Below are 13,004 nucleotides of genomic sequence, written 5' to 3'. Positions count from 1 at the left end.
ATTTGCTACCCCCGGATCCGATAAAAACGTGATCATATCACTACTATTTATAGAAAGTTGTGTAGTTTTTCGTATTGTCGGTATCTTTCTAAGTCTATCGATCCATTTGTTATGTCGTTCTAATGAGGGGACGTGTAGCGGATAATTGGCGATAGACATAAATCATGCTCAAATTGATCTGAGACGTAGGAGGAAGACTACACAAATTTGATATTTTCAGTTCGGTATGCGGTAATAGTGAAAACATTTTTACATCGTTCATCAGGATATGGTGATCAAATATGTCGCCTTTTACTCTCGCTGTCCTCAGTTTACCCCATTTGATCCCTAAGACTACTGGCGGTTTGTGCTTCTTATAGAAGCTGAATTTATATAGAACTTCCTGTGCTGGTGTTGTTATGTTCTTGGATATGACACTTTACCCTAATATGCTCTGGGTGGCAAACAAATAATAATTCTGTCAATGTAAATAGTATTTTAAATGTGCATGTCAATATATTTATAGAGAAAGATCGTCGATAAGTTTGTTTTGTAAACACTTGGCCAAACCCTTTGCTATTTATGGCAATAAGATGTTCTAACAAAATACTGATCGATGTCGTTTAGTGGGCGTTCGGAAGAAGGTGTCCTATAACTCCACGCTGACCAGTCTTATCTCGACAATGACAAATGCCATGCTGGCCTCGGATATGTCGGTGCACTAATTATTACCTTAACGTATTGTTTACGACTCTGTCCTCTCCTGGTGACTCGGGTTTTGGAGTTATGTATCATGGTTTACTATCCTTGAATCCGCTGGAAGTCTACTGGAAATATCACAACTACAGTGTAATTATGACGATAACGACAGAATCACAAGAATGAAAACCGAACCAGGTCTGTCCTGTAAAGCCTATATAGTAACACTGTCGCTGTGTTGTTTTGCTCCTTCCACTGACGCTAAAACTTTACTTCATAATGTAACTTTTTGCAATTTTGTTTCAAGATAGGGGTATTTCTTCAATTAGTAAAGCTCTGGTAGAGCAATATTTTAACGCTTCGATAATTAATTATAATCAGATAAGAAATGCACCCTGATTAAAGTTGGTATAATTTCAATGTGTTATTTATACAATGCAATAAAAAGCCAAAAAGGCATCAAATTTGTAAACTACATTTCAAATAAAAAGAAAAAATACATTTTTCATAATATGAATTTATCAGTTATAATTATACTGGACGGTTAATATAGATAGATCGTTGTACATGTTATCATTAAACATTCCCCTTTAATAACGTACCACATACCACATTTAGATATAAATACATGTATGTAAATGTTTCGGACCTTTTATGATCTACCTGAGAAAAACACACTGCTTAGAGTTTGAAACGAGTTCTTTCATGAATACGCATCACCTACGATTATCAATTCATTGTGAAATTGTTTCTTTACCATCTTTTCTAAAATTCCCCAGATATGATATTAATGAGAAAGGAAGTAATAAACGTTGTCAAAGTACATATATTTAAAAGAACTTTACCCTTTCTAGATCAGGCGAATTATCAGTTACAATTATACTGGTGGTAATATAGATAGATCGTTGTACATGTCATTAATTATTCCCCTTTAGAAACGTACAACTTACGTTATATAAATATGTAAATGTTTCGGACCTTTTATGATCTACCTGTCAGAACAATCCTATATAATGCGGGCTGTAACACTCTCTAGTTGTACTCACGTACACATATTAAAATTGGAACGATACAGAGAAGATTAGCAAGCCCCTGCGTAAGGATGACGTGCTTAATCGTGAAGCGTTCCATATTTTTTTCTTTCTAAAACTTATGGAATCTAATTGTAATAACAAGACAAACTGGTATCCAATCAATTTTCATGTACAAAATTAACTTGCCCGTTTATCAAAATAATGCATTGGATATTTAAAACCTAACAATGTCGCGGGAGCCTGAAGTTGGTTCCGAGTTCCTCTTAAGAAAAACTGAACTACTATGAATAAAATTTACGGGCCTTGGTCCAAGTTCCGAGTTCCGTTTAAGAAAAAATGAACTACTATGTATAAACTTTACGGGACTTGGTCCCAGTCCCGAGTTCCGTTTAAGATAAACGAAACTAGGAACCAGTTCCGTTTTCCTTAAACGGAACTCGGAACTGGTTCCTTGTTCCGTTTTTCTGAAACGGAACTGAGACCAAGTACAGTAAAGCTTATACATGACTGATAACTGCCTTTGCACCTATGGACACACACACATATATATACACACACATATATATAGTTTTTCTTTTTCAAATTCGGGTCTGATATTGAGATAAAATACATAGAATATTTTCTTTAACGGAACTCGGAACTAGTTCCTTGTTCCGTTTTACCAAAACGGAGCTGGTTTCTAGTTCCGGTTATCTTAAACAGAACTGGGAACTAGGACCAAGTCTCGTAAAATGTATACGTGACTGATAACTACCTTTGCACACACTGACATATAGTTTGTCTCCTTCAGATTAAGGCCTCATTGAGATATACTACACAGAATATTTTCTTAAACGGAACTCGGAACTGGGACCAAGTCCCGTAAAACTTATACATAGTACATGTAGTTCTGTTTTCCTTAAACGGAACTCGGAACTGGGACCAAACCCGTAAAGCTTATGCATAGTAGTTCCGTTTTTCTTACGGAACTCGGAACTGGTTCCTAGTTTTGTTTTTTGTTTTGTTTTTTTTGCTGTGGTTGTTAACTCTCAACACTGACCCTCAAAGTTTATTTCATAATCTAAATTTTTACATTTTGTTTCATGGTTAAAGCGATTTCATATTTTTTTTAACACTGGTAATTTAACCCTTCAACCAATATTAAAACGATTCGACAATTAACTATAATCAACTGAGAACAAATGCATACTGCTTAAGAATTTGGAATAGTTCTTTCATAAATACGTATCACCTACGATTATCAATTCATTGTGTAATTGTTTCTTTACTGTTTTCTTTTTTAATTGAAAAGCTATGATTAACAACGAAAGGAAGTAATAAACGTTTTCAAGTACATAAATTAAAAAGATAATTACGCTTTCTAGATCAGGCGAATTACCAGTTATAATTATACTGGACGGGTAATATAGACAGATCGTTGTACGTGTTATCATTTATTATTCCCCTTTAGAAACGTACAACTTACGTTATATAAATATGTAAATGTTTCAGACCTTTTATGATCTACCTGTCAGAACAATCCTATATAATGTGGGCTGTAACACTCTCTAGTTGTACTCACGTACACACATTGAAATTGGAACGATACAGAGAAGATTAGCAAGCCCCTGCGTAAGGATGACGTGCTTAATCGTGAAGCGTTCCATATTTTTTCCTTAACCTTACGGAATCTAATTTTGATAACAAGACAAAGTACTAACAGATGTGTCCAATCAATTTTCATGTCCAGTTAATATATAACGCAATGCTATTTAAAACCCAACATTGTCGTTTTAGCTGTTTACTCCCAACACTGGCCTTTAAAGTTTATTTCATAATCTAAATTTTTACATTCTGTTTCATGGTTAAAGCGATTTCATACTTTTTAACACTCTGATAGTTTATCCCGTTCAACAAATATTACAAAGATTCGACAATTTATTAAAATCAACTGAGAAGAAATACACATACTGCTTAAGAGTTGGGGACAATTCTTTCATAAATACGTATCACCTACGATTATCAATTCATTGTTTCTTTGCTGTCTTTTCTTAAATTCACCAGCTATGATAAACATAAGAAAGGAAGTAATAAACGTTTTCAAGTACATATATTTTAAAGACAATTACACTTTCTAGATCAGGCGGATTACAAGTTACAATTATACTTGACGGTAATACAGATAGATCATTGTACAAGTTATCATTAATTATTCCCCTTTAGAAACGTACAACTTACGTTATATAAATATGTAAATGTTTCGGACCTTTTATGATCTACCTGTCAGAACAATCCTATATAATGTGGGCTGTAACACTCTCTAGTTGTACTCACGTACACACATTAAAATTGGAACGATACAGAGAAGATTAGCAAGCCCCTGCGTAAGGATGACGTGCTTAATCGTGAAGCGTTCCATATTTTTTTCTTAACCTTACGGAATCTAATTTTGATAACAAGACAAAGTACTAACAGATGTTGTGTCCAATCAATTTTCATGTCCAGTTATTATATAACGCAATGCTATTTAAAACCCACAATTGTCGTTTTAGCTGTTTACTCCCAACACTGGCCTTTAAAGTTTATTTCATAATCTAAATTTTTACATTCTGTTTCATGGTTAAAGCGATTTCATACTTTTTAACACTCTGATAGTTTAACCCGTTCAACCAATGCTATATAATAACGATTCGACAATTAATTATGACAACCCGAAAAGAAAAACACACTGCTTAAAGTTTGAAACGAATTCTGTCATAAATACGTATAACTTACGAATAACAATTCATTGTGTAATTGTTTCCTTACTTTCTTTTCTTAAATTCACCAGCTATGATAAACATGAGAAAGGTAGTAATAAACGTTTTCAAGTACATATATTTAAAAGATAATTACACTTTCTAGATTAGGCGAATTACCAGTTACAATTAGACTGGACGGGTAGTATAATGCAGATAGATCGATGTACTTGTTATCATTAATTATTCCCCTTAACAAACGTACAACATACGTTATATAAATATGTAAATGTTTCAGACCTTTTATGATCTACCCGTCAGAACAATCCTATATAATGTGGGCTGTAACACTCTCTAGTTGTACTCACGTACACACATTAAAATTGGAACGATACAGAGAAGATTAGCAAGCCCCTGCGTAAGGATGACGTGCTTAATCGTGAAGCGTTCCATATTTTTTCTTCTTCTAAACCTTACGCAATCTAATTTTGATAACAAGACAAATTAGTATCCAATCCATTTTCATGTCCTATTATTATTACCAACACTGGCCCTAAAAGTTTATTTCATTATATAATGTTTCATGGTTAAAGCGACTTCATACTTTTTAAACACTCTGGTAGTTTAACCCGTTCAACTTATATTACAAATATTCGACAATTTATTAAAATCAACTGAGAAGAAATACACACTGCTTAAGAGTTGGGAACAATTCTTTCACAAATACGCATCACCTACGATTATCAATTCAATGTATTATTTTATCGTTAGTGTCTTTCTTAAAGTAATAAACGTTTTCAAGTACATATAATTAAAAGATAATTACACTTTCTAGATCAGGCAATTACCAGTTACAATTATACTGGACAGTAATACAGATAGATCGTTGTACAGATCATTAATTATTCCCCTTTAGAAACGTACAACTTACGTTATATAAATATGTAAATGTTTCGGACCTTTTATGATCTACCTGTCAGAACAATCCTATATAATGCGGGCTGTAACACTCTCTAGTTGTACTCACGTACACATATTAAAATTGGAACGATACAGAGAAGATTAGCAAGCCCCTGCGTAAGGATGACGTGCTTAATCGTGAAGCGTTCCATATTTTTTCCTAAAACTTACGGAATCTAATTTTGATAAAAAGACAAACTAGTATCCAATTAATTTTCATGTCCAGTTAGTATGTAACGCATTGGTTATTTAAAACCTAATATTGTCGTTGAAGTTGTTTACTCCCAACAATAGCAATAAAAGTTTATTTCATAATCCAACTTTTTACATTCTATGTTTCATGGTTAAAGCGATTTCATACTTTTTAACACGTTGGTAGTTAACCCGTTCAACAAATATAAAGATTCGACAATTAATTATAATCAACCGAGAAGAAATACACACTGCTTAAGAGTTGGGAATAATTCTTTCATAAATAGGTATCACCTACGATTATCAATTCAATATATTATTGTTTCGTGTGTGTCTTTTTTAAAGCAATAAGCGTTGTCAAGTACATATATATAAAAGACAATTACACTTTCTAGATCAGACGGATTACCAGTTACAATTATACTGGACGGTAATATAGATAGATCGATGTACTTGTTATCATTAATTATTCCCCTTAACAAACGTACAACATACGTTATATCAATATGTAAATGTTTCGGACCTTTTATGATCTACCTGTCAGAACAATCCTATATAATGTGGGCTGTAACACTCTCTAGTTGTACTCACGTACACATATTAAAATTGGAACGATACAGAGAAGATTAGCAAGCCCCTGCGTAAGGATGACGTGCTTAATCGTGAAGCGTTCCATATTTTTTTCTTAACCTTACGGAATCTATTTTTGATAACAAGACAAAGTACTAACAGATGTTGTGTCCAATCAATTTTCATGTCCAGTTATTATATAACGCAATGCTATTTAAAACCCACCATTGTCGTTTTAGCTGTTTACTCCCAACACTGGCCTTTAAAGTTTATTTCATAATATAAATTTTTACATTCTGTTTCATGGTTAAAGCGATTTCATACTTTTTAACACTCTGATAGTTTAACCCGTTCAACCAATGCTATATAATAACGATTCGACAATTAATTATCACAACCCGAGAAGAAAAACACACTGCTTAAAGTTTGAAACGAATTCTGTCATAAATACGTATCACTTACGAATTAACAATTCATTGTGCAATTGTTTCTTTACTTTCTTTTCTTAAATTCACCAGCTATGATAAACATGAGAAAGGTAGTAATAAACGTTTTCAAGTACATATATTTAAAAGATAATTACACTTTCTAGATTAGGCGAATTACCAGTTACAATTAGACTGGACGGGTAGTATAATGCAGATAGATCGATGTACTTGTTATCATTAATTATTCCCCTTAACAAACGTACAACATACGTTATATAAATATGTAAATGTTTCAGACCTTTTATGATCTACCTGTCAGAACAATCCTATATAATGTGGGCTGTAACACTCTCTAGTTGTACTCATGTACACACATTAAAATTCGAACGATACAGAGAAGATTAGCAAGCCCCTGCGTAAGGATGACGTGCTTAATCGTGAAGCGTTCCATATTTTTTCCTAAACCTTACGGAATCTAATTTTGATAAAAAGACAAACTAGTATCCAATTAATTTTCATGTCCAGTTAGTATGTAACGCATTGGTTATTTAAAACCTAATATTGTCGTTGAAGTTGTTTACTCCCAACAATAGCAATAAAAGTTTATTTCATAATCCAACTTTTTACATTCTATGTTTCATGGTTAAAGCGATTTCATACTTTTTAACACTTTGGTAGTTAACCCGTTCAACAAATATAAAGATTCGACAATTAATTATAATCAACCGAGAAGAAATACACACTGCTTAAGAGTTGGGAATAATTCTTTCATAAATAGGTATCACCTACGATTAACAATTCAATATATTATTGTTTCGTGTGTGTCTTTTTTAAAGCAATAAGCGTTGTCAAGTACATATATATAAAAGACAATTACACTTTCTAGATCAGACGGATTACCAGTTACAATTATACTGGACGGTAATATAGATAGATCGATGTACTTGTTATCATTAATTATTCCCCTTAACAAACGTACAACATACGTTATATAAATATGTAAATGTTTCGGACCTTTTATGATCTACCTGTCAGAACAATCCTATATAATGTGGGCTGTAACACTCTCTAGTTGTACTCACGTACACATATTAAAATTGGAACGATACAGAGAAGATTAGCAAGCCCCTGCGTAAGGATGACGTGCTTAATCGTGAAGCGTTCCATATTTTTTTCTTAACCTTACGGAATCCAATTTTGATAACAAGACAAAGTACTAACAGATGTTGTGTCCAATCAATTTTCATGTCCAGTTATTATATAACGCAATGCTATTTAAAACCCACAATTGTCGTTTTAGCTGTTTACTCCCAACACTGGCCTTTAAAGTTTATTTCATAATCTAAATTTTTACATTCTGTTTCATGGTTAAAGCGATTTCATACTTTTTAACACTCTGATAGTTTAACCCGTTCAACCAATGCTATATAATAACGATTCGACAATTAATTATGACAACCCGAAAAGAAAAACACACTGCTTAAAGTTTGAAACGAATTCTGTCATAAATACGTATAACTTACGAATAACAATTCATTGTGTAATTGTTTCCTTACTTTCTTTTCTTAAATTCACCAGCTATGATAAACATGAGAAAGGTAGTAATAAACGTTTTCAAGTACATATATTTAAAAGATAATTACACTTTCTAGATTAGGCGAATTACCAGTTACAATTAGACTGGACGGGTAGTATAATGCAGATAGATCGATGTACTTGTTATCATTAATTATTCCCCTTAACAAACGTACAACATACGTTATATAAATATGTAAATGTTTCAGACCTTTTATGATCTACCCGTCAGAACAATCCTATATAATGTGGGCTGTAACACTCTCTAGTTGTACTCACGTACACACATTAAAATTGGAACGATACAGAGAAGATTAGCAAGCCCCTGCGTAAGGATGACGTGCTTAATCGTGAAGCGTTCCATATTTTTTCTTCTTCTAAACCTTACGCAATCTAATTTTGATAACAAGACAAATTAGTATCCAATCCATTTTCATGTCCTATTATTATTACCAACACTGGCCCTAAAAGTTTATTTCATTATATAATGTTTCATGGTTAAAGCGACTTCATACTTTTTAAACACTCTGGTAGTTTAACCCGTTCAACTTATATTACAAATATTCGACAATTTATTAAAATCAACTGAGAAGAAATACACACTGCTTAAGAGTTGGGAACAATTCTTTCACAAATACGCATCACCTACGATTATCAATTCAATGTATTATTTTATCGTTAGTGTCTTTCTTAAAGTAATAAACGTTTTCAAGTACATATAATTAAAAGATAATTACACTTTCTAGATCAGGCAATTACCAGTTACAATTATACTGGACAGTAATACAGATAGATCGTTGTACAGATCATTAATTATTCCCCTTTAGAAACGTACAACTTACGTTATATAAATATGTAAATGTTTCGGACCTTTTATGATCTACCTGTCAGAACAATCCTATATAATGCGGGCTGTAACACTCTCTAGTTGTACTCACGTACACATATTAAAATTGGAACGATACAGAGAAGATTAGCAAGCCCCTGCGTAAGGATGACGTGCTTAATCGTGAAGCGTTCCATATTTTTTCCTAAAACTTACGGAATCTAATTTTGATAAAAAGACAAACTAGTATCCAATTAATTTTCATGTCCAGTTAGTATGTAACGCATTGGTTATTTAAAACCTAATATTGTCGTTGAAGTTGTTTACTCCCAACAATAGCAATAAAAGTTTATTTCATAATCCAACTTTTTACATTCTATGTTTCATGGTTAAAGCGATTTCATACTTTTTAACACGTTGGTAGTTAACCCGTTCAACAAATATAAAGATTCGACAATTAATTATAATCAACCGAGAAGAAATACACACTGCTTAAGAGTTGGGAATAATTCTTTCATAAATAGGTATCACCTACGATTATCAATTCAATATATTATTGTTTCGTGTGTGTCTTTTTTAAAGCAATAAGCGTTGTCAAGTACATATATATAAAAGACAATTACACTTTCTAGATCAGACGGATTACCAGTTACAATTATACTGGACGGTAATATAGATAGATCGATGTACTTGTTATCATTAATTATTCCCCTTAACAAACGTACAACATACGTTATATCAATATGTAAATGTTTCGGACCTTTTATGATCTACCTGTCAGAACAATCCTATATAATGTGGGCTGTAACACTCTCTAGTTGTACTCACGTACACATATTAAAATTGGAACGATACAGAGAAGATTAGCAAGCCCCTGCGTAAGGATGACGTGCTTAATCGTGAAGCGTTCCATATTTTTTTCTTAACCTTACGGAATCTATTTTTGATAACAAGACAAAGTACTAACAGATGTTGTGTCCAATCAATTTTCATGTCCAGTTATTATATAACGCAATGCTATTTAAAACCCACCATTGTCGTTTTAGCTGTTTACTCCCAACACTGGCCTTTAAAGTTTATTTCATAATATAAATTTTTACATTCTGTTTCATGGTTAAAGCGATTTCATACTTTTTAACACTCTGATAGTTTAACCCGTTCAACCAATGCTATATAATAACGATTCGACAATTAATTATCACAACCCGAGAAGAAAAACACACTGCTTAAAGTTTGAAACGAATTCTGTCATAAATACGTATCACTTACGAATAACAATTCATTGTGCAATTGTTTCTTTACTTTCTTTTCTTAAATTCACCAGCTATGATAAACATGAGAAAGGTAGTAATAAACGTTTTCAAGTACATATATTTAAAAGATAATTACACTTTCTAGATTAGGCGAATTACCAGTTACAATTAGACTGGACGGGTAGTATAATGCAGATAGATCGATGTACTTGTTATCATTAATTATTCCCCTTAACAAACGTACAACATACGTTATATAAATATGTAAATGTTTCAGACCTTTTATGATCTACCTGTCAGAACAATCCTATATAATGTGGGCTGTAACACTCTCTAGTTGTACTCATGTACACACATTAAAATTCGAACGATACAGAGAAGATTAGCAAGCCCCTGCGTAAGGATGACGTGCTTAATCGTGAAGCGTTCCATATTTTTTCCTAAACCTTACGGAATCTAATTTTGATAAAAAGACAAACTAGTATCCAATTAATTTTCATGTCCAGTTAGTATGTAACGCATTGGTTATTTAAAACCTAATATTGTCGTTGAAGTTGTTTACTCCCAACAATAGCAATAAAAGTTTATTTCATAATCCAACTTTTTACATTCTATGTTTCATGGTTAAAGCGATTTCATACTTTTTAACACTTTGGTAGTTAACCCGTTCAACAAATATAAAGATTCGACAATTAATTATAATCAACCGAGAAGAAATACACACTGCTTAAGAGTTGGGAATAATTCTTTCATAAATAGGTATCACCTACGATTAACAATTCAATATATTATTGTTTCGTGTGTGTCTTTTTTAAAGCAATAAGCGTTGTCAAGTACATATATATAAAAGACAATTACACTTTCTAGATCAGACGGATTACCAGTTACAATTATACTGGACGGTAATATAGATAGATCGATGTACTTGTTATCATTAATTATTCCCCTTAACAAACGTACAACATACGTTATATAAATATGTAAATGTTTCGGACCTTTTATGATCTACCTGTCAGAACAATCCTATATAATGTGGGCTGTAACACTCTCTAGTTGTACTCACGTACACATATTAAAATTGGAACGATACAGAGAAGATTAGCAAGCCCCTGCGTAAGGATGACGTGCTTAATCGTGAAGCGTTCCATATTTTTTTCTTAACCTTACGGAATCTAATTTTGATAACAAGACAAAGTACTAACAGATGTTGTGTCCAATCAATTTTCATGTCCAGTTATTATATAACGCAATGCTATTTAAAACCCACCATTGTCGTTTTAGCTGTTTACTCCCAACACTGGCCTTTAAAGTTTATTTCATAATATAAATTTTTACATTCTGTTTCATGGTTAAAGCGATTTCATACTTTTTAACACTCTGATAGTTTAACCCGTTCAACCAATGCTATATAATAACGATTCGACAATTAATTATGACAACCCGAAAAGAAAAACACACTGCTTAAAGTTTGAAACGAATTCTGTCATAAATACGTATAACTTACGAATAACAATTCATTGTGTAATTGTTTCCTTACTTTCTTTTCTTAAATTCACCAGCTATGATAAACATGAGAAAGGTAGTAATAAACGTTTTCAAGTACATATATTTAAAAGATAATTACACTTTCTAGATTAGGCGAATTACCAGTTACAATTAGACTGGACGGGTAGTATAATGCAGATAGATCGATGTACTTGTTATCATTAATTATTCCCCTTAACAAACGTACAACATACGTTATATAAATATGTAAATGTTTCAGACCTTTTATGATCTACCCGTCAGAACAATCCTATATAATGTGGGCTGTAACACTCTCTAGTTGTACTCACGTACACACATTAAAATTGGAACGATACAGAGAAGATTAGCAAGCCCCTGCGTAAGGATGACGTGCTTAATCGTGAAGCGTTCCATATTTTTTCTTCTTCTAAACCTTACGCAATCTAATTTTGATAACAAGACAAATTAGTATCCAATCCATTTTCATGTCCTATTATTATTACCAACACTGGCCCTAAAAGTTTATTTCATTATATAATGTTTCATGGTTAAAGCGACTTCATACTTTTTAAACACTCTGGTAGTTTAACCCGTTCAACTTATATTACAAATATTCGACAATTTATTAAAATCAACTGAGAAGAAATACACACTGCTTAAGAGTTGGGAACAATTCTTTCACAAATACGCATCACCTACGATTATCAATTCAATGTATTATTTTATCGTTAGTGTTTTCTTAAAGTAATAAACGTTTTCAAGTACATATAATTAAAAGATAATTACACTTTCTAGATCAGGCAATTACCAGTTACAATTATACTGGACAGTAATACAGATAGATCGATGTACTTGTTATCATTAATTATTCCCCTTTAGAAACGTACAACTTACGTTATATAAATATGTAAATGTTTCAGACCTTTTATGATCTACCTGTCAGAACAATCCTATATAATGCGGGCTGTAACACTCTCTAGTTGTACTCACGTACACACATTAAAATTGGAACGATACAGAGAAGATTAGCAAGCCCCTGCGTAAGGATGACGTGCTTAATCGTGAAGCGTTCCATATTTTTTCCGAAACCTTACGGAATCTAATTTTGATAACAAGACAAACTAGCATCCAATCAATTTTCATGTCCAGATATTATATAACGCATTGGTTATTTAAAACCTAATATTGTCGTTTACTCCTAACACTGGCCTTAAAAAGTTTATTTCATAATTTAACTTTTTACATTCTATATTTCATGGTTGAAG

The 13,004-nt window shown here is 32.5% G+C and overlaps 15 pseudogenes; all 15 read left to right on the top strand.

Moving 5' to 3' along the window:
- Positions 1 to 1,716: 1,716 nt before the first annotated feature.
- On the top strand, positions 1,717 to 1,815 carry LOC117336960 (annotated as a pseudogene).
- Positions 1,816 to 3,265: 1,450 nt separating this feature from the next.
- LOC117336966 lies at positions 3,266 to 3,364 on the top strand (annotated as a pseudogene).
- A 653-nt stretch (positions 3,365 to 4,017) lies between these two features.
- LOC117336965 lies at positions 4,018 to 4,116 on the top strand (annotated as a pseudogene).
- Positions 4,117 to 4,789: 673 nt separating this feature from the next.
- LOC117336964 lies at positions 4,790 to 4,888 on the top strand (annotated as a pseudogene).
- Positions 4,889 to 5,448: 560 nt separating this feature from the next.
- On the top strand, positions 5,449 to 5,547 carry LOC117336959 (annotated as a pseudogene).
- A 617-nt stretch (positions 5,548 to 6,164) lies between these two features.
- Positions 6,165 to 6,263, top strand: LOC117336958 (annotated as a pseudogene).
- A 674-nt stretch (positions 6,264 to 6,937) lies between these two features.
- On the top strand, positions 6,938 to 7,036 carry LOC117336969 (annotated as a pseudogene).
- Positions 7,037 to 7,653: 617 nt separating this feature from the next.
- Positions 7,654 to 7,752, top strand: LOC117336957 (annotated as a pseudogene).
- A 673-nt stretch (positions 7,753 to 8,425) lies between these two features.
- On the top strand, positions 8,426 to 8,524 carry LOC117336963 (annotated as a pseudogene).
- A 560-nt stretch (positions 8,525 to 9,084) lies between these two features.
- Positions 9,085 to 9,183, top strand: LOC117336955 (annotated as a pseudogene).
- Positions 9,184 to 9,800: 617 nt separating this feature from the next.
- On the top strand, positions 9,801 to 9,899 carry LOC117336954 (annotated as a pseudogene).
- Positions 9,900 to 10,572: 673 nt separating this feature from the next.
- LOC117336968 lies at positions 10,573 to 10,671 on the top strand (annotated as a pseudogene).
- A 617-nt stretch (positions 10,672 to 11,288) lies between these two features.
- Positions 11,289 to 11,387, top strand: LOC117336953 (annotated as a pseudogene).
- Positions 11,388 to 12,060: 673 nt separating this feature from the next.
- LOC117336962 lies at positions 12,061 to 12,159 on the top strand (annotated as a pseudogene).
- Positions 12,160 to 12,721: 562 nt separating this feature from the next.
- On the top strand, positions 12,722 to 12,820 carry LOC117336961 (annotated as a pseudogene).
- Positions 12,821 to 13,004: the final 184 nt, after the last annotated feature.

The sequence above is a fragment of the Pecten maximus genome, chromosome 10 (assembly GCF_902652985.1).
Source record: "Pecten maximus chromosome 10, xPecMax1.1, whole genome shotgun sequence".
Taxonomy (NCBI): domain Eukaryota; kingdom Metazoa; phylum Mollusca; class Bivalvia; order Pectinida; family Pectinidae; genus Pecten; species Pecten maximus.
This window is presented reverse-complemented; position numbering and strand designations above follow the sequence as displayed.